This window comes from Pleurodeles waltl, chromosome 3_1, assembly GCF_031143425.1.
Source record: "Pleurodeles waltl isolate 20211129_DDA chromosome 3_1, aPleWal1.hap1.20221129, whole genome shotgun sequence".
Taxonomy (NCBI): domain Eukaryota; kingdom Metazoa; phylum Chordata; class Amphibia; order Caudata; family Salamandridae; genus Pleurodeles; species Pleurodeles waltl.
In genome coordinates, this window is record NC_090440.1 from 1,292,619,884 (window position 1) to 1,292,640,103 (window position 20,220).

Consider the following 20,220-nt stretch of genomic DNA (forward strand, 5'->3'; position numbering starts at 1 on the left):
ACTCTTTCCAACACAGAAAGCAACAAACCCTTCATTTTCCCGCACGTCAGGGGCGCGCAGCATGAGCCAAATCTCTTCTATGAGCCTCCGAAAGGGTCGTTGATCCGTACAAATAGCTGCGACTGAAAGAGATCTGTCTCGGTTTCCGCAACATCGCCTGCACATTTTAAACCGTGGCCTTGCTGGGGACAATTTTACAAAGACTGAATAATATATTTCAGTATGTATGTATGAAGTCACTACCTTTTTATGCCGTCGGCAAAGATTTATGGGAAACTTTCAAACTTGATAAAGGTTTTGGTGTTGTGCATGTTGTCACTTATGCATAAGAACAGCGGCTTTAGAAACAATTCATGTCATTCCCATAGTTATTTGAAACCAGTAAAATGTTTATGCATAAGAATATACTTGGCAGACAACAATGCTCTGCTTCCGCAGAATGTCATTGTGCACAGAAAGCTCCACCAAGGGAAAATTCTCCAAAACGAATTATTCAAATGTTTGACTGATGAAAATGTATAGGACACTCAATTACACAACAGGTGCCTTGATACTAATTTGAAATCATGCATTAAAAAGTTTGTTTTCAAAGGTAAATTTGCGGGGGGGGGGGGGGGGGCAGTGTAATCTGTGTTTTTAGAAGGGGGTAGATAACATGAAGTAACATGTATCTCGCTGTGGGGCGAACATGGCCGTACTATGTGGAAAAAAGACACATGCAGGGACAAATCAGTAAACTTTGTAAACCTCGTGAAGGATGAAAATCAGGATCCCCCCAAAGATTTGCTGATGAAAACAAACATTGGCAAAGTTAATAGATCTTGTCTTGGGACCTTTTCGCTTTGCCAAGGCCTTTTGGCGTTTCTGTACAGCATCAGCAAAAACGCATTTTTGCCGATGCTGTGCAGCATCAGCCTAAAAGGAAAAAGGTGCAATGGTTCGCCAGCTACTAATGGCAGCATCATTCCGTAGGGAGTTTATGTGCGATGATGATTACACATGCATGTATCATCACGCAAGCACATGTATGTTTCACAACGCGTGCATGTGCCCTCTTCTGTTTTTTGCTGTTTTAATATAGAGGAAGAAATAAAAGAAAAATGAAATTGTAGAAGCACAAATCGCTTTCTTAAGGCGAAGGGACTGGCAGCAGCTTGCTGCTTTGCCCTCCAAATGGACGAGTGGGTGGGGGAGTGACGGGAAAAATAAAAGGTGAAAAGAGGAAGGGAAAACTAGCACACAAGGGCGGGAGCAACATAGGGCAGGGAGGAAGAGCATGAGGGAGAGAGCAACACTGAACCTGGAGGGAGTTTGGTCGGGGAGAAGCACACAAGGAATGCGAGCAGAGGGCAGCAAAATAAGGAGATAGCAACAAAGAGCATGGTGTGGTGAGAAGTAACAAGCTAGAGAGATGGAAAAAGTTTGCCCACTAATGTAGTACTTAACTAAAAAGTAAAAAATAATTCTCTAAAGTGTGTGGCAGAAGAATACAAGCCAGCCAGTCAAAAGGATGATAATGAGGCTATGTTCCAAGGAGGGAATACCCCAGCAGAGGAAGGCACATCAACGAAAGGCAAAGAATAGGAAGCAAGCAAGAGTGAAAATACAGTCAGCCCATGAGAAGCAATTGCTAGCACAGGGCATTGGGCACCCCAAGACAAACTACTGTTTTGGCTCTTTAAATGGTTAATGAAGTCTCTCGTACTGGTATTGACAACATTACAGAAGAAGAAATGCTGAGGCAAGCAAGCATTACGCCTTTTGCTCTCCTGATTAAAATATACTAAAAGCACCCCTTTAGCCAACTTTACTTTCTCCTCGACGTTGATCTACTATTTTTGTGGCATTAACTATTTTTTAACAGTTGGAATCTTGCATTCAAACTAACAACTGAGCGCAGCTAACATGGTTCTTTGCTGCCCTCTAGTGATCACAATGAGAACTCCCTTCGTATGTACTACAGACTGCTGCTGGTGCGACAAGCACAGAATAATTTATTATTGTTGGCATATTTTCGAAATGCAGCGCCTTTTTGTCGACACACAAAGCGATATCGGTCTAACATTAACTCACACTTCATTGACACACTGCCTAGAACAGAATAACCCAAGAAAGGTAAGAGACAATGAGAGTACATTGTTTATTTACCTTGGAAATCCACGATTAATATCATATCGGGACACGGTCACTGACACAGTGATTCACTTAGTGAAAAAGGCCATTTATTTAGGACAGGATTGCATGTTATACATAAACATTGTATATACTGAACTTCAAACTCTTAACTTTAAAACCCCACACCCTTTAAACTTCTCTCCATGCCTCTTTTCCCTTCATTATTTCACGTTGTCTCCGTTCACTCATCTTCCACTTCAATTCACCTACACATGCCCCCTTTTTCTTTCAACCCCCTGCTTGCTTCGGGCATCCCCCATGCTATCATCCTTCACCTGGTTCTTTCTCCCCTGGAAGGTTGGCCAGGTGCGCATCTGACTCTCCACCCTCCCCCATCTACTGCTACACAGCACAAACCCTTTAGGCGTTTTGCTGCCCCACCAGCAAACCACCTGCAACATTGCAACCTTATACCGCTTCTTTGAGCCACATCCTTTCGCCCAACAAATACCCCACAATCAAGCGCAGGTTCGCCAGTTCCGAAAGATGTACACCATCGGCCCGAAACAGACCTGCTTCCCCTTCTGTAATGTCTCCATGTTTCAACACTTTAATACCGTGTGTCCAGCAAAAAACATTCATTGCCCTGTTGAGCTTCCTCCAAGCCCTTTCAATAGCCCCCTGCTTTACAGCCCCTCTACACTTTCTTCTGGGTACAAACTCCGTCCAGACTTTGCGAGTATCGTGCATCTTTTGACAAATCAACTCCAGATCCTGTTGCAGATGTTGCAGTAAGATGAGCACGGAAAGCCTTACCAGATAATTTTCCCCCACGTGCAATATCAGTAGATCTGGGCAACCCACTTTTGGTATCATGGATGTTAAAAAAGGAAGCAGGTTACCCCACCTCATGCCGCTTTTCCCCCACCATACAACTTCATGTCGGCAACTCAAAAGTCCCAAAGATCGTCCATAGATCTGCCGCTCGGCATACTTCGCCGCCCAATGTACAAATGAGTGGCCCACCATCCAAGTGACCATTTTCCCACTCCTGGGACCCTCTACACAACCTACAAGAAGAATAAATGTCAACAGGATTGCCAAAAAAACACTTGCAATAATCATCGTTCTTCCCCCCAACCCCTCAACTCATAGCCGCACATATCGCTCGCAGAAGCTAGATCTCTACCTGCCAATCCTGTTTAATCTGAGCCCAGGCCAAACCCAGCTGTGCAGCCACAGTAGCTGCACCTATTCTGGAAGAATGTGTCCCATAGCACTGTGCCTTTCTCCCTACGCGTTTCAGCGATGTCCGCAACACCGCCAACAATTGAAAAGCCGTCACCTTCTCGCCATTGGCAAGCCTAAACACTCCATCTGCGCCGTTATGCATCTGTGCCTGGAAAAAACACCACTCACTCAATCACCGGACAAGCTGCTGCATTCACCCCTTTCTCCAACCAAACCCATTTTTCCCGTCCCATCTGGTCAGTTTTAGGCTTCCGCAGCCATATGCCGAAACGTTCCCCACTCAAACAAACATCAGCCACTCTCACTCCTACCGTTTTCCCCACTCCCAAAAGCTCCGACACGCGAAAAGCCCCCCAAAAAGTGATGGGTTCCCTTTCCTCCTTCCCTACACTCCCCCTAGCCCTACCCCATCCTTTCAACATTCTCCCTAGAATATCGTCCTTAGCTGGTCCCAACCAAAAAACAACTTTCCATAAAATGAAACACCTGCCAACTTGCCCCCAATTGTGGTGGGCGACAAACCTTTCTTGATTAAGAACATAACAAAACACAGCGTACAAGACTGCAGCACATTATGCACCCAAAAATTCCCTTCAAAATTTTGAAAACTCTGAAATTCTAACCATGCCAGATGGTTATTTTTTCGGGTGGTTTCTGCCAGCGACATCTCTACCAGATTAATGATCATCACGCCCCCCACTCCCAAAATGTCGGCCGGGACCGCTGTCTTGTGCCGCTCTGCTTCTGGTGCCAAACTGCGAAAACAGTGCCACTTTGAACGAGACAGGGAATCTGCAATAGCATTATTTACGTCTGGAATGTGCACAGCTTTAAAGATAACATTCAGTGAAAAAACATCTATGCATGAAACATCTCAATAGGCACAACACTTTCACATCCTTTGCCCTCTGCCTGTTCACTAGTTCCACCACTGTCATATTGTCCACGTGAAACACCACCGTCCTGTTAGCCAGTTTGTCCCCCCATACTGTCAAACCCACAACAGCAGAAAAAACTCCAAAAAGGCAATACTACTACCTTGTTGCAACCAACGTGCCGGCCACTGTTCCGTGTACTACCTTCCATCCCAAAAGAGACCAAAACCAGCAGCTTCCGCAGCATCCGAAAAAGTTTGTACCTGCCAGACCGTCTCTTACTCCCGAAACATCATGGAGACCCCATTAAACTGAGTCAAGAAAGATTCCCACACTCGGACATCCTCTCGTAAACCCATCAACACTTGAATCCTGTGATGCGGAAGGGAAGCGCCTGACATGGCAAGCTCAAGGCGTCTGCAAAAAGTCCTGCCTCCTATTACGACCCTGCATGCAAAATTAAGGTAGCCCCACAGCTGCTGCGCCCTGCGTAATTCAATCGTATGCAATGATCGCAATTGACTCAAAAATTCCAAAATCTCCGCAACCTTCCAGAGTGGCAAATGAGTTACCAGGCTTACCCTGTCCAGCTCAATTCCCAAAAAAGTCAATACGCAACTTGGCCCTTCAGGCTTCTTGGGAGCCAATGGAACACCCATTTCCCCCAGCCAGCCTCTCCCACAAACAAAAAGTCATCCAGATAATGGGTCACCTCCCGATGTCTGCACACTTTCACAAAAACCCACTGCAGAAAAGTGCTAAACGTCTCAAAAAGTGCACATGAAATGGTGCATCCCATTGGGAGGACTCTGTCCATAAAAATGTCCCCATCCATCTGCATACCCAACAACCCGAAATCCTCCAGATGAATGGGCAAAAGCCTGAAAGCTGCCTTGATGTCACATTTTGCTAACTGGGACCCCTTATCACATCACCGAACAAGCCGGATGGCATCGTCAACGGACGCATAAACCACCCGTGTATCCTTCAGTGCAATAAAATCATTCACCAACGCTCCCTCCAGCCATGACAAATGATGTATGAGACAAAACTCCCCCGCCGCTTTCTTAGGGACTACACCCAGAGGAGAGATCATCAAGTCCTCCATAGGCCACTCGAAAAAGAGGCCCGTAATTCTACCTTCAGCAACTTCCTTTCCCAATTTGTCCGCTACCACCTGGGGCATATTCTTGGCACACCGCAAATCGTCCGTCCCTCTCCTATGTCTTGGCCCCTCGTAACCGATTCGAAACCCTTCCAGAAAACCCCATTCCAGCTTGTTTGCCATGTCAGGGTACATGCAAAGACATGGCCGCAATACTGCCAGCTTAATTGGCGTTGGCGCCCTTTGGCGCAGGAGCTCCTTGCATCCATCTACCCCTAGATGCTCTCCACTGTTCCGCTGGGCTATTGAGGGAGAAACATTGTGTGAACGGGAGCTTACCCCCACATGTAGAACACTCATGTTTGAATTTACATGGATGTCTGGAGCAAAAACCTTTATTGAAATTCCAACGTGCCCCTGAGGTAGGAATCTGAGGTCGCTGTCCCATCCCCAACCCCTGCTGGGGCAGGGCGGGACTAAAAAGGCTTATAGCTCACTGGGAGACCACTAGCAGTGTGAGTGGAGGCCGCCGAAGGCGAGGAAGCCATCCACTACATCCAAAGCTCGGAGTCCACGTCCCCCCAAGGCTTGTCCGGATTCACACTTACCCTTGCCCGAAACTCCTCATCATAATTGAGCCAGGCATAACCTTCAAAATGCATTTGTGCCTTCCTTATGATGTCCATATATTTGAAGAGCGCGATGGCCCTGTCAGGAATCTTCTCTCAATATGTACTAGCATATATCAGAAAAGCAGAAGTCCAATTATCCATAATAATTGGCACCCAGGGCTGCCCAACTAACTCCCATTCCTCCTCTTTTGAACCTTCCTTCGCTTGTATGTCCCTATGCAACAATTTAAAAACATCAACATACTCATGCCGCCAAATCCTAGCCTCGTTTTGTCCACAACGTGCGAACCCAAAGGCATTGTCAAACCCATTTATGGGGGCCTCTTCTTATGCCCATCCCCCACTTTGTCTTCCCCATCTTTGGTCGTCGTCTCTGTGCTCGCACTTTCCCCAATACCAGCAGCATCCTCTAGCTTACCGTCCCCTACCTGTGTCGCACTAGACACAGGTGCTTAGTGAATGGAATGATCACCTACCCCAATGGACTTTTTGGACACAGCCACTGCCCCATACCGACCACCGTTCACGCTTACCTTGAACACAGAGCACTGCCCTGTGCGCCACCGTCGGCACCTGGCGACCTCGCTCCTCTTTGCATGCCACCCCATCTGTAGCCTGGAAAACAGAAATGGAAGCGGGGGTTGCGCCGCTCTTGCGCCCTTTTCCCCCCCTTTCTCCCTGCTCACCTCACCTTCGCGAATCTCCCCCTCATCCCATTAATCCGACTCCTCCTCGTAATCTAATTCCACAACCACCTCCTCATCCATTGCACACTCATCCTCCGCACCTCTCTCATCCATTGCCTCACTCCATTCGTCCTGCTCCCGTCCCGCGTGGCGCCAACCACCTTTGCGGCCAGCACAGTCCCGCAGTGTAGAGAAGGCCGCCAAAGACCCCTCTAGTGCTTCAGACCTACGTCCAGAGGCCGTGTTGCACCCCGTTGGTGTCACCTTCCTACTGCCAGCCTCTTTCGCTGTCTTGTACTCTCCGTGCCTCTCATGGCCGTGTGCACCACTCGTGCCCATCCTGCTGGTGGACCGTTCAGCCGTCTGAGCCTCTTGCCTACCCTCTTTCTCATTTGGGACCCATACCCAACTGCCTAAACCCTCCCGTGGTGATGCGCTAGATGCAGTCCTCTGACTACCAACCTTCCTCTTTGGCTGCCGCCCCCTCTCCAAGGCCGCTTCCCTGTCCCTGCAAAGCTGGGCCCACCTCTCCTCTGTCTCCGCCACTGCCTTCCTTTGCTCACGTAACCTGGCCTCAATGTCCACAGAGGACTAATCATGAGGCGTTTCTGGACCTAAACTGCCAATGGGGCATCCAGCTTACGGGGCCCCAGCTGGGCCCCCAGCAGCCCAACCTGTCCCAGGCCCCCGAGCCCTAGGCACCCCACCCAAACTGGTGTCTAGCGATGTCTTGGGGGCATGTCTGCCCGACCCGATTCTTTCTTGTTGGCAGGGGCTACACTTGGCCCCTCCTGTTCAGGGCCACTTGGCACTGCCCCACTGTCTATGTTGGGGGGGTTGCCCGAGTCACTAGGGCCATCCCCCAAGCCAGAATCAAAAATGGGAGCCTGCCCTTGCTCCTGTGTGGCAGGCTCTAACACTGTCGTAACAGCAGCCCCATTAGGAGGCCCCACCCCCCTTCCCTCCACCTGTCCTATAATATGCCCAGCGAGGCAAGTGGCAGCAGAACTAGCCAGGGGGGCGGACGCTCCTTGTCCTCTCCCCCCAGCCAACCGTCTCCTTTTGGGCTTCTTTGGAAAGGTTCAGGATGCAATCGCGCCCGCGACACCTCCGGATGACGCGCACGTTGGACGCGACATCCCTACCCAGGCCTGGTCAAGGACACCAGGCCTCAGTAGATTGGCGCGGCTGGCTTTGCCAATAAGGCAAAGCGCGGCCCGGACCACTGCGGCATCGTGGCCTTGAGCCATGCCGCAATGATAACATGGCCTACGTAAGAAACTTCCCCAGGGACCGGGCAAAGACTTCCACTGCGTGTCAGGCTGGCACGGAACAGGCCGGTCCCCACCTTCCCCATCCCATATAAACCCCCACTCTACTCCCTCCCCCACGCACCACTCCACCAATCCCGTCCCTGTGCTTCATTTCTGCCCCGAATGATTCCGCGGAGAGACTAGACTGTGTCTGCCCTCCGCAGGACCCTCCATTGACTCTAGCTCAATAATTCCATGTATAATGCCTTGTATTTTTAGACCCCAACATTGCATGTACTTATTTTATATCTTTCATTTATCTGTCTTTGTTTCTAAAATGTATTTATTGATTAAACACAATTAAACCGAAAAGTGCAGCTGTATAATCATGCAGTCATCATGTAAAGGCATGCGAAGAACAAAGAGAGAAAACAACAAAGGGGTCGTCCATTAAGGTTACAATCATAAGAATCAACAAAACACTGACGGAAACTGCACCTCTCATAAACAGTCCAGTCTCTGACAGTGTGGACAGAACCCAACAATGAAGAAATGGCAATCAGTGGGTCTGCCATTGCATGTAATGCAAAAGAGAATTAAAAAAAGGAAAACACAGGGGTATTGAGAGTGGTAAAAGACAGAACAGGGAAGGAATAAAAGAAGGAAGGGAAGACGACAGTAATATAGGATAGAATGTGGCTGGAAGATCTACAGTGCACATAAGAACCTCAACAGCCATCACCCAGAAATCCTGCATAAAAAGGCCTCACAGAGAAACCACCGTCCCCCAAAGCGGTGTCTAGGGACCGGACGTAAGTAGAAAGTGTTAGAAAGCACCTCTAATGCACTTTACTAGGGACTTACTACTAAATCAAATATGCCAACCATAGATAACAATCACCAATACAATTTAGACAGAGAGCACTTGCACTTTAGCACTGGTTAGCAGTGGTAAAGTGCCCCGAGTATCAGAACCAGCCAAAACGAATTACAGCACAGGGTCCAAAAACAGGAGGTCAGAAGCAAAAAGTACAGGGAAACCATGCCAATAGCTGCCAGGTCTAACACATGTCCCCTCCAGCTGAAAGTGGGGAGAACTACCGAACCCCTTGGGAGTTCTCTTCACTAAAGTGGAAAAATCTGGAAAGACCATCAGCGTTGGCGTGGTCTGTTCCAGGGCGGTTTTCCACAATAAAATCCATTCCCTGTAAGGAGATGGACCACCTCAACAGTTTAGGATTCTCACCGCCCATATGCATTAGCCATCTGAGTGGCCTGTGATCTGTCTGAACCTGTGAGTACCAAACAAGTAGGTTCTTAGCTTCTACCGCGGCCAGACCACAGCAACAGCTTCCCTTTCTATTGCACTCCACTTCTGTTCTATGGGAAGTAACCACCCACTGATGAAGTATATAGGTTGATCTAGGACAGGGGTCTCCAACCTTTTCTGTAATGAGAGCTACTTAAGGTTAATGAAATCATCCCGAGCTACCATTGTCATTAATGCTATAATAGTGACCACTTCAGACAGGATTATAATAATGGGCACCATAGGCAAGATTACTGGCAATGAACACCTATGTCCAAAAGACAGGGTTGACAGCAGTAATGTAAAAAAAGATTTAGGCCCTCATTACAACCCTGAAGGACGGTGGTAAAGCAGCGGTAATACCGCCAACAGGCCGGCATGAAAAAAATGGAATCACGACCATGGCGGAAACCGCCAACATAAACAGCCACTTTAACACTCCGACCGCCACGGCAGTAGAAACAAACAGCGCAGCGGTAACCGCCAACAGACAGGCGGAGGACAAAGTACCGCCCACTGTATTACAAGAGGCCTATCCACCACTTTTTCCGAGGCGGAACCAACGCTATCAAAAGCATGGCGGAAACAGTACTCAGAAGGGAAACCACTCACCTCTCGACACCTAACGAGGAACCAGGACGCCATGGAGCCCGAGTTACACATACTGCCCATGCTGGCCTTCCTCCTGCTGTATCAGGAGCAGGACAGACGCCGTCGACGACCACCGTGAGTACTGCACCCACAACACAGGGGAGGGGGGGAGGGAAAAGAGAGTGACACACACACACAACACGCAATACCCCCACCCCCACCCTCACCCACAACACCATACACACAAATACATGCAGTCCCATTACATATGCACCCCATCACCCCATGGAAGAATGCTAGGACAAAATTAAATGATTGTAACGATTGTAATCATGAAAAATCAGTGAGTGAAAGTTCAAAAATCAGTATATACAAATACGCACACCAACTACACAAGTCCGGATAGTGTACCAATCATTGTCCGTGGACCAGTGGTCCCAAAATGCCTGGGCGAAGCACACACAAGATACCTGACTTGATACGGAGAGAACACTGCAGGGGCATCAGATCGAAAATAAACAAGCACCTCAGGGGGAAGGGGGGCGGGAGGGCACCTCAGCCGGATGAACGCACAACGCCACTGCTCCTCAAGGGGACTCCATGCCCATTGCTGTATCCTGGGGAGTGCAAAGCCACAGTCTCTCAAGTCTTTCCAGTGGGTGGTTTGCCCACTGCTTTATCCTGGGAAGTGCAAAGCCACAGTCTTTCAAGTCTTTCCAGTGGGTGGTTTGACCACTGCTCTATCCTGGGGAGTGCAAAGCCACAGTCTCTCAAGTCTGTCCAGTGGGTGGTTTGCCCACTGCTGTATCCTGGGGAGTGCAAAGCCACAGTCTCTCAAGTCTGTCCAGTGGGTGGTTTGCCCACTGCTGTATCCTGGGGAGTGCAAAGCCACAGTCTCTCAAGTGGATAACAGTCTCCACTGGTTCTGGAGGAGGCATTGTGCCCAGAGTGCTTCATCCTGCCAAGGACTGAGGTAGTGGATGCTTTTCTCCACTGGTTCTGGAGGGGGGCTTGTGCCCAGAGTGCTTCATCCTGCCAAGGACTGAGGTAGTGGATGTGATTCTCCACTGGTTCTGGAGGGGGCATTGTGCCCAGAGTGCTTCATCCTGCCAGGGACTGAGGTAGTGGATGCTTTTCTCCACTGGTTCTGGAGGGGGCCTTGTGCCCAGAGTGCTTCATCCTGCCGAGGACTGAGGTAGTGGATGCTTTTCTCCACTGGTTCTGGAGGAGGCCTTGTGCCCAGAGTGCTTCATCCTGCCAGGGACTGAGGTAGTGGATGCTTTTCTCCACTGGTTCTGGAGGGGGCCTTGTGCCCAGAGTGATCCACATGCAGTGTGGCAGGTTCCATTCCTTCCCCTGGGTGTGTGGGCCACGAGATTGCCTAGGAACAGGTAGCATGATATGCCATGGAGGCAGAGACATACCCCACCCTGCTGCGGCTTCGCCTTCCACTTGCAGGTGCAAACAGTCATGAGAGCCATGCCTCATGGAAGCTGGGCAGGGTCCAGGAAGTCTCCTCCAGCCTCGGACGGCTGCCCACTGGGGATGGTAGCCATGTCAGCTGTGGTGCCACTGTCCGAGCACGTTGCAGGGCTGGTGGCAGTGCTTGCGGCGGTGTCTGTGGCGGCAGTGCTGGCGGTGGTGCATGTGTCAGCACCTGTTGAGGGACACAGCAGGACGTCTCTTAGAGCCTCAGACGGCTGCCCACTGGGGAAGATGCTGGGGACTGTTGCTAAGGCTGCAGACGTGCAGGTGGCGGTGCAGGTGGCTGTGCAGGTGGCGGTGCTGGTGGCGGTGCAGGTGGCGGTGCTGGTGGCAGTGCAGGTGGCGGTGCTGGTGGCGGTGCAGGTTGTGGTTTTCGCCGCCGTACAGGTTGGTGTAGTCGTTGACAGAAGGGGTGACACTAGTCCTCAGTCGGTGCCACCATGCCCTGTCCTGACCTGCTCTTCTGCATTTGTCCCTTCCCCACCTTTGATGGTGCCGCAGGTGTCTTGCCGCCGTCCCCTTTTGTTTTGGCAGAGCCCTTGGTGGCTGGTAGGTGCGGCTTCTCTGTCTGGGGATGTGGGCACCTTCTTCACCTTGGCAGGTGGAATGTCCTTGCCCTCGCAAGGTGGCACACTGGCAGCCCTGATTGGTGGCGCACTCGATGACTCCGCAGTTGCTGGCACAACTGTGCTTGGGGATTTGGTGGCTGAGGTGCTGGGCTGGGACCTGGAAAGCCTTGCCCTGGGGGAAGGACGGGGGGGAGGTGTAGGGAATAGGTCAATGTTAGCTAGGAAAAGCTTCTTAGACACACTGGGATGGGAAGATGGAGGGGTTTGGGAGTGGAGGAAGAGGTAGTGGTTGTAGGAGGTGTACGTTTGCTGAATTTGGGTGAAGGTGCATGGGCCGGAGGCTGTTGTAAGGTGGATGGCTGTTGGGTGGGTGTGTGCCTGCGTTTGTGTACTTTGGGAGGAGGGCTCACAGACACACTGGGAGAGGACACTGGGGATGTGTGCATGGTAGTGGAGGTGGTGATTGCACGTGAGCGGTGTGTGGTGATGGGCGTGCTGGTGATGGAGGTAGTGGCTGAGGATGTAGTGCATGCAGATGTGAGTGGAGAAGAGACAGGGAGGGAGGAGGAGGACGTGGAGGAGGGGGACACAGCGCAGGCAGTGGATGTTGCTGTGTCTGCATGGGGATGGTGCTTGTGTGAGTGCTTGTGGGATGTGTGGCGCTTATGTTTGCCATGTCCACTCTTGTGTGTTGATGAGTGTGCATGCTGGTCTGATGGTGTGCTTGGGATAGGCTGAGGTACAGGGGATTGGGTCGGGGTGGAGGAAGTTGGAGAGGGGAGGCTGGACACAGGGACAATGGCTGCCATCAGTGCTTAGGCCAGACCCTGAAATGCTCTCTGTTGGGCCGCCTGCCCAGAATGAATGCCCTCCAGGTATACATTTGTTTGTTGCAAAGGCCTCTCTACACCCTGGATGTCATTCAAAATGGTAGATTGCCCAACAGTGATGGATCTCAGGAGGTCAATAGCAGGGCTGACTGGGGCAGGCCATGAGGTGCCTGGGGTGAAGAAGATGCCCCCCTCCACACGCTGAGGGGTTTCTGGGAGGGCGGTGCTGGTAGGGGGGGTGGTGGCTATACTTGTTGATGCGGTGGGCACAGAGGTGCCCACCACCGAAAGGGAGCTCCCATCAGAGGAGGAGTCGTTGCCGCTGGTGTATGCTCCTGTCCCCGTCGTGGAGCTCCCCTCACCCTCTGTCCCACTGGTGGCTTCAGACTCCATTGCTTCACCCTCCAGGGCCAAGTGGGTTGCAGCTCCCTTCTGCTCCGGTGCCACTGCTCCTCCGCCAGATGATGCTATTGCACGCAACAACAGTAAGACAAAACAAAAATGGGGGGAAAGACAGAAGAAACACATGTTCAGTGCATGCAACACCACTACCGTTGGCGGACACAACACACAGGGAGCAGCCCTATGCACTAAGCCATGCACTAACAGTTCCTAGCAAATTCACATGCCCATGGGGGACGAGGCCTAAGCCCAATTGCTGCACATCTGGAAGTCACAGGAGCCTGACTAGGTGTAGATGGCTATTACCAGTAGTGGGGTTGGGGTGCCAAAGAGCCTACCTTACAAGGGACCTAGCCTAACAAGTTCGCCCTGACCTAGGGGATCCCACAGCCCACTTCGACCACCCAGACACCTTGTAAAGCACGCAGAGTCAGCTGAATTAGAGTGTACTCACCTCCTTGTGGCTGCTGTGATGCCCTCAAGCGCCCATCCAACTCTGGATAGGCCACCGCCAGGATCCGGTACATCAAGGGGGTCATCGTGCGACGGGTACCCCTTCCACGTTGGTAGGCCATCCCCAGCTGGGCCTCTGCCGTCTTCTTGCTCCAGCGGCACAGGTCCTCCCATCTTTTCCGGCAGTGGATGCTCCGTCTATGGTAGACCCCCAGGGTCTGGACGTCCTTGGCAATGGCACGCCAAATACCCTTCTTCTGGTGGGCGCTGACCTAAAGGAAAAGTGAAGGAACAATGGATTTTACTCCCCCGTCTGGTTCTTCTTACTCATTGGCACAACTTCCCACCCTGGCCCAGAAAAACATACACTGACCATCCTCACATGCTGGCCTCAGCCCACTCCCCTCTATCTTCCATCCACCCCACTCCATACAGTCATGTCCCATCCATCATGATCACAGTGTACTCACCTGTTTGTCTGGAGGACCGTACAGTTGCGTGTACTGGGGGAGGACCCCATCCACCAGTTTCTCCAACTCCTCCGAAGTGAAGGCAGGGGCCCTTCCCCCAGACACCGTAGCCATCGTCTCTTCCAGACACAGGTCACAGCAGCACTTGCAGTGTAGGTCCTCTCCTGTTGAAGGTCAGGTATCAAGTGAGTGAACAGTAAGAAAATGGCGGCCACGTCCACGGCGGTGCGTATCGTCACCGCCGGCGTACATGGCCATTGGCTGCTGGAAACCATAGGGCCCAATGTTAACCAATGCTGAATTGCGCCGTGGTCTTCGTCCGCCCACCGCGACGGTGTAAAACGCCAGCGCAGTTACCTCATTTCATCCTGGCTCTGTGCATGACGCTTACATTTTGAGGAATAGCAGCATCCCTTATGTGATGTAGCAACTCCTGAGGCACCGTGTGTGGCTAATAGGTGAGCCCAAGATCCCAACACAGTTGACATAGGTGTCTGGGTATGGGGTTGTCCCTGAGGGTTAGTGTCTGTCTAACAGTTGTCCCTCGACATTTGCAGGTGACTCTGGTTACCCCAACCTGTCATGGCAACTGACCCCTTTGAGCAATCCCAGGACAAGGGCAGAGGAATGCTACAATAAGGCACATGGGCGAACCAGGAGGATAATAGAACGCACCTTCGGCCTCCTGAAGGACAGGTTCCGGTGCTTCCATCTTACAGGTGGCTCCCTATACTACTCACAGAAGAAGGTGTGCCAGATAATCGTGGCCTGCTGTATGCTGCACAACCTGGCTTTCCGAAGCCAGGTGCCTTTTCTGCAGAAGGATGGGCCAGATGGTGGTCTTGTGGCAGCTGTGGAGCCTGTGGACAGTGAAGAAGAGGAGGCAGAAGAAGAAGATGTCGACAACCGAAACAACATCATCATGCAATACTTCCAGTGAGACACAGGTAAGAAGATGTAACTGCTTCCCACATCTCATACTATTGTTGGAGCTGGCATAAGTCTGTCATTTTCACTCAGTGTGTGGACCCTGACTTGTTGCTTTTCCTTTCTATTTCACAGATCTGGGTCCCACTTTGTGCCCTCTGCTATGTTTACTGCTGGCCTACACCTGTGTTACATTGGCATGTGAACAAGTACATTGACATTGCTATATTCCTGAGGTTTTGCAATTACACATTAGTGAAAGCACAGACAGACTCCAGATTGTTTTGTGATTCAAGTGTGTTTATTTCTGTGCAAATAATTGGAGGGGGTGTGAAATGGGCTGGGGTGATGGTGGAGGAATGTCCATGGCAGAGTCCAGTCTATTAGTGTCATAGGTACATTGTCCAAGGGGGCATAGGAAGTGGAGTAATGGCAGTTCAAGGTGGACAGGGTAACATAGTGGGACAGAAGAGTGACATTCAGGGAGGTCTTATTTCTTGGCGGTGGTCTTGGCAATGTTCTCTGTCTTGTTCCTGGATCTCACGGACCGTTTGCAGGGTGGTTCTCCTTCTGCAGGGGGTGAGGTGCTGGTGGCCTGTTCTTCCTGTGGCGGTGCCTCCTGTCCACTAGTGCCAGCGGAGGTGGAGGGCTGTTCATCGTCCAGGCTAGTGTCAGGGGCCCGTTGGTGTGCCACTGTGTCCCTCCTGGTGCTGACAAGGTCTGTCCGCACCCCTGCAATGGTGAGCAGGGTGGTGTTGATGGAGTTCAAGTCCTCCCTGATCCTCAGGTAGTGTTCCTCCTGCAGCCACTGGGTCTCCTGAAACTTGGCCAGTACCGTGCCCATGGTCTCCTGCGAATGGTGGTAAGCTCCCATGATGTTGGAGAGTGCCTCGTGGAGAGTGGTTTCCCTGGGCCTGTCCTCCCCTTGTCGCACAGCAGTCCTCCCAGCTTCCCTGTTATCCTGTGCCTCTGTCCCCTGAACCGTGTGCCCACTGCCACTGCCCCCAGGTCCCTGATCGTCCTGTGTTAGTGGGGTTGCCTGGGTTCACTGTAGTGGTGGACCCGCTGCTGATTGACGTGTCCTGGGGACAGAGGGATGGGCCCACTGGGTGGGTACTGTGCTGGTGTTTCCTGAGGGGGGAGGTTCAGTGGTGGTTTGTGACTGTGCCAGGGGAACCGACTGTCCCGAGGTCCCTGATGGGCCGGGCTGGTCATCTTGATCCAGGCGTGCAGAGCTGCTGTCATCACTGTGGGCCTTTTCTGTGGGGGGACTGGATATGTCTGGCACCTCCTGTCCGGTGACGTTGGGTATGGGTCCTGTTGGGGAGTGAATGCATAATGTTAGTATCTGTGTGTGCCGTCTTGTGCAATGGGTGAGGTACCCTCTACTCCTGTGCTTGCATTATTGCCGTGGCCCTTGTGTGATTGGTGTTTTGGGGCATGAGTGAGTCTCTCTACTGGACATGCTTTGGTGATGGGTGTCCATGCATTGGTGTTACATGCAGGGCTTGATTTTGGGATGTGTGGGTTGTGTTAGTGGGGTATCTGTGGGTTGTTGGGGTGATGGGTGTGAGGGTGAGGGGGGAGTATGTGATGGCATGCAGGTGGGATAGGGGGATATAGTAGTAAAGGTTTGCCTTACCAGAGTCCAGTCCTCCTGCTACTCCTGCGAGGCCCTCAGGATGCATTATTGCCAAGACTTGCTCCTCCCATGTTGTTAGTTGTCAGGGAGGAGGGGGGTCCACCGCCAGTCCTCTGTACAGCAATCTGGTGTCTGGATACCACAGACGGTACCTTCCCCCGTAGGTCGTTCCACCTCTTCCTGATGTCATTCCGTGTTCCTGGATGCTGTCCCACTGCATTGACCCTGTCGACAATTCTCCGCGATAGCTCCATCTTCCTTGCAATGGATGTCTGCTGCACCTGTGATCCGAATAGCTATGGCTCTTCCCGGACGATTTCCTCCACAATGACCCTGAGCTCCTCCTTAGAGAACTTGGGGTGTCTTTGAGGTGCCATGATGTGGTGTGGGTGATGTGTGAGGTGCTGTCTGTTGTGATGGGTGAGGAGATGTGTTGGTGTGTGTTGTTTAAGGTGCGTGGATGTTGTATAAGTGATGGTGTTGTGTGTCTGTGGATGCTGGTGTTGTGTGAAGTAGTCTCTCTCTATGGCCTTCTTTCAGAATTTTGGTTGTAAGGGTTTGTGGGTGATGTTGGTGTGTGCTTTATATTGATTTGGGTGTGTGGGTGTGTGTATGTGTGTCAGGTGTGTGTATTTTGAATTGTCCAATGTGGTTGTGTTTTGTAAATGTGTGTGTATTTTGAGTGTGGTGATGTGTACCGCCAATGGTGTATCGCGGTTGAAAGACCGCAGCGTTGATTCATGGGTTGTGATACTGTGGGCGTATTCCTGTTGGCGTGACAGTGTAGGTTTTGGTATCGCCAGTTTATCACTGACCTTTGGTGTGGCGGACTTGTGTGGGTGTCTGTATTTTGGCAGATTCTGAGCTGTGAGCCGTAATGCCTGTAGCCAAGCAAAACTTCATAATTAGTGGGCTGGGCTGCACACAGGAGAGCTACGTACAGGGTGCTGTTGAGCTACCAGTAGCTCACAAGCTACTGCCTGGAGACGCCTGATTTAGACCCTCACACACCAAGCTCTGAAGCATCTGTCAGCACCACAAACTCTTTGGAAAAGTCAGGAGCCTTGAGCACACATGCTGTGCACATGGCCTTCTTCAGGGTGTCAAACGCAGTCTGGAACACCTCTGTCCAGATCACCTGACTTGGTTGCTTCTCGGAAGTCATCTCTGTAAAGGGAGCAACAATGGTGCCATACACCATGCTAAATCCCCTGTTTTATCCAGTGAGTCCTAAGAAGGCCCTCACCTCAGTCTGGGTCTTGGGGGGTGCCCAAGACAGAATGGTGTCAATCTTTGCCTGTAGGGGAGCCACCTGGCCACTCCTCACCTGGGGGTACACCACAGACCCTTGCCCTATTTGGCCCTTACTGTCCTTAATAGTGAGGCCTGCACTATGCTAAGCCTTCATCACTTCCTGGTGGTGGTGCAAGTAATCCTTCCAGGTAGAGCTGAAGACAGCAATGTCTTGTAGGTAGGTGGCACTGAAGTTCTCCAAACCCACCAGGTCCTGGTCGACCAGTCTCTTGAAGGTGGCAGGGACATTCTTCAACCCAAAGGGCATGACACAAAACTGGTAGTGCCCCTCAGTTGTTGAGAACGCCAACCTCTCTTTTTTGCTCCTTCGGTTAACGTGCCAGTACCCAGACATCAGATAATTTATGCTGAGGAAATGGGAAGATCCCAACCAGTCAATGAGGTCATCATCTTGGGGGATGGGGTGTGTGTCAGTCCGGATAACAGCATTGAGCTCCCTGTAGTCAACAGAGAACCTAAGTTCATGTGTGACACCAGGTGGCGAAGCCTTGGGGACCAAAACCACAGGACTGGACCAACGGCTGTTGGAGTGCTCAATCACCCCTAACTCCAGCATCTTAGAGACCTCCTCCTTGATGTTGTCTCTCACACTGTCAGTCACCCTGTAAGACTTGTGCTTGACAGGTAGACTATCCCCAGTGTCAATACTGTGGGTGAACCAAAGGGTGACCCCAGTGGTGAGTGAGATCAGGGAGGCAAACTGACCCAGTAACTGGTGACAGTCCCTCTGATGTTCTAGGGGCAGAGTAGGGGAGGGGTTCACACCCAATACTTACCCATCCTGCTCTTTGGCAGACAGGAGATCAGGAAGAGGTTCACTCTCCTCTTCCACCCCATTCCAAGAGAATGGTCAACTCAGACCTCTCAAAGTGCGGTTTGATGCAGTTCATCTGTAAGACCCTTAAAGGATTCCTAGGATATCCACCAAGTAGGTGACAGTACTTTTATTCGCTCCTTCACCTCAAATGGCCCAGACCAACGGACTTGGAGAGCATGGGGCTATGCTGGGGCCATCACCAACAACTTCTGGCGTGGCTGATACTCAACCAGAGTGGTATTCTGGTCATACCAGCATTTCTTGTCTTCCTGGCTAGCTTTCAGATTCTCTTGGGTGAGTTGCCGGAAGCGGGCTGTCTGGTTCTGAAGGCCAGCTTGTAACTGAATAAATCCTGGGGGCTTCCTGGGAGCTTGGTTCCAGACCTCCTTCACCACCCTGAGAGGCACTCTCACAGGGTGCCCATACAGAAGTTCAAAGGGGCTGAAGCCAACCCCCTTCTCTGGTACCTCCGTGTAGGCAAACAACACGCATGGTAACAAGATGTCCCACTATGTATCATGGTTTAAGAGAGATCCATAATCATGCCCTTCAGGGTACAGTTGAATCTCTCAACCATTCCATTGCTTTGGGGGTGGTAAGGCATGGTGAACTTGTAGGTTACACCATACACCTTCCACAAATCCTTCATGTAGAGAGACATGAAATTGGTACCCCAGCCAGATACCACCTCTATAGGAAAACCCACACAGGTAACAATCCCCATCAGTGTCCTGGCAACTGTGGGCACAGTAACAGTCCTCAGGGGGATGCCTTCCAGGTACCGAGCTGCATGTCCACCAAGACCAAGATAAACCTGTTGCTCATGGCTGTCTTAGGATCCAGATGCCTTACAATGTCAATACCCATCCTCTCAAAAGGGGTGCTCACAACAGGAAAGGGTTGAAGAGGAGCCATGCACCTCTTCCCAGATTTACCACTTGCCTGGCAGGTCTGACAAGTCCTGCAGTACACATCTGAGTGCTTTCTCTTTTGAGGCCGATAAAAGTGGGTGACAAGCATGTCAAAGGCCTTGCCCTGCCCCAAGTGACCTGCCAGTGGCACATCATGAGCCAGACCAAATAGGAAGGCTCTGAAACACTGGGATACCACTAGCACATGGGCTGTCCCAGGCTCAGCAACCATAGGCTCACTATACAGGAGATCATTCTCCTAGTAAAGTAGGTGAGTTCTAGAGGTGTCAACAGCTGCCTGGGCCTCGACCTGTTTCTGAAGACACTCAAGGGTAGGGCTTGCTTTCTACACTGCGCTGAACTCTTCGCTGGTGGGGCCTCCTTCTTACTGTCAATGGGTCAGCTCAGGAAGGTCACCCAGTTCAGCCACATCTTCCTCTGTAGGTTCCGAGGCATCCCCTCAGGTTCAGCCTCCTCCCCAACCATTGGAATTTCAGGGGCGGGTTTCCTGCACCCCACCCCTTCCTTTCTTTGCAGGCACCTGGGCAACTGTTTCAGGCTCCAGGCCCTCTTAACTATCCTC